Below are 2,140 nucleotides of genomic sequence, written 5' to 3' on the forward strand. Positions count from 1 at the left end.
GCTCCGCCCGTGCGGGTGCTCCCGGCGTGCGCGTCGCTCTCGGCACCGGACCGCGCGCCTCTGGCAAGGACGGGTATGTGTTTGGCGTCAGGCGTGCCAAGCAAAACCAGGCAGCCCAGGGTATTCAGCTGAATTAACGGGAGCCGATTTTTAAGTGCATGTGTTTTCTGCCTTCTCGTTAAGAAGCTTTGAGTCACAAAACCGAGTGACTGTCGCTGTCTCCGTTTATGTAAACATAATTCCTTAATGTCTTATTTGGGAAAGCACGCTGGCATTTTTACAAGGGTTATTAGGGATGCTTAAAAACCAAACAAAACCAGCCCTGCTCAGGAATTTCCCTTGCAGGGCATAAAATCAGAAAACCAATACCACTTTATTTCCTCGTGTTTATGGAAAACAACCAACCCTTCCTCCAGCTCGCATCCTCCGGTGTCTAAGCATTAACGGAGTCCCACTGGGTGCCCTCATTATGGGCTATGGCTAACGGACAAGCGCAGAGGCAGATCCCGAGGCATTAGCTGGGGTCACCAGAGGGGTGGCACAGAGGCAGGCCTATGAAGGGTGAGCTGCCGGTGCCAGGCAATGCGGAGCGGCGGTTGCCGGGAAAGGACGGGGCAGGCAAAGCGACGCCTCCTCTCCGTGGCCCACGGCTCCCTGGGGGAAGCGGGCAGCGTTTGCCAGCACTAGGAGGCCACAACTCACCCCGCAGCGCCCACCGCAGCCCCGACTTGTGACCGGAGAGAGCCGAGGGGCCGGGGTTCCTGCTGCTCCGGCGGGGGGTGTGAGCCGAGCCCCTGGCCCAGCCGGCACGCCTCAGGACAGAATTGCAGTCCGGGGTGGTAATAGCTGTCTTAAATGGCTAAATGTTTTCCTTCCTTTCCCACCATGTTTCTGTGATGGCAACCATACCATGGTTTTCCTGCTGCACGATGGCTTCTACTTCCCCCTGTTTGTTGCCCGTGCTGCGAGCATTGGTACGGATGCGCCTCAGTTGGGCTAACGATCCCGCCGCTCCTCTGCGGGGAGAGGTCTTGATTCCCAAGTGCCTAATCGCAGCTGACACTAACCCATCGACAACCTGTGTGTCTTTGCTGCCGCTTGGATCACTACGCGCCACCTCCTCTCAGGTGGCCAGCCAAGGGGCCTCGCTGGCACGCCGTCCCTCACACGCTGGCGTGCCATCCCCAGGCTCATTTCTAGCAAGCCTCGTTTCATCCCCCTCCCCTTCAAATCCAGTCTACAGCCCCGCTCACTTTGTGGCAAGCATCCTTTTGCCCTGTGGAGCCTGGTGTACCCCATCGTTTGCCAGCAGGCCTGGTGGTGTGCAGGCCAACCCATGCTCAAAAAACCCCAAATTCCGCTCCTCACACCAGGCTTGGAGCCAGGTATTTATCTCCTGGCTCCTCCCGTTCCTTCCCTCATCGCTCCCCTATGTATCGCTGTATCTCCCAGTAAAGCTGGTAAGTAAGAAGCTGGCCGGACACCACCAGGTTCACATCACAGGGAGGAAACTGAAAGCAGATTTTTACTTCCCATTAAGCACAGAGCAGCTCTGAGGAAGCTGAAGGCACCGAGAAACCCTTTCCATTGCCACACAGCAGGAAAGTCAGCGCAACCGGGCAACAGCAGGCGGGCGGCGATGCACAAAGAGAGTGTCTCCGGTGGATTCGGGCCCGAAGGCCCCATCCGAAGCCCCGGCTCTGCCCGCCCCCTCAGCCGGAGCAGTGCTGGAAGGCAGCGCGGCGCTGCACTTGCTCAGAGCTGCCGGTAGCTGGGAAGTTTAGCTGGGTGTGTGTTGGCCTCCATGAACATGGCATTTCATGGCTGCTACACTCTGATTTGTTTCAAGGTTTGAAAACCCAGCCATTGCTCTTGCAGTAATGACAATTTTGCTCACATACGGGGAAAGTGGGTCACGTTCTGCTTGGTAAAATAATGCACGTTGCAGCCCGGTGTCCTGCTCTGAAGTAATCTGTTCTTCCAAGGTAGCTGCAACCATCTGGGGAAATGCTCTGATTCAGCCTTTGTCCCTCACCGCTGCCTCTCACTCAGAGCTCAGCGTATTTAGCGGTCCCCGGTTGTAGTTTCTTAAATCCTGGGGGGAAGGGGAGAGCCTCAGGGCGGGTGGGGAGGGGAGGCG

At 57.1% G+C, this 2,140-nt stretch overlaps 1 protein-coding gene across 1 annotated transcript in view; it reads right to left on the reverse strand.

Moving 5' to 3' along the window:
- Positions 1–2,140, reverse strand: part of ST8SIA3 (ST8 alpha-N-acetyl-neuraminide alpha-2,8-sialyltransferase 3) — a 14,172-nt gene that overhangs the window by 1,894 nt on the left and 10,138 nt on the right. The gene's annotated exons all lie outside the window — the stretch shown is intronic.

This window comes from Egretta garzetta, unplaced genomic scaffold (assembly GCF_000687185.1).
Source record: "Egretta garzetta isolate BGI_Z169 unplaced genomic scaffold, ASM68718v1 scaffold384, whole genome shotgun sequence".
NCBI lineage: Eukaryota > Metazoa > Chordata > Aves > Pelecaniformes > Ardeidae > Egretta > Egretta garzetta.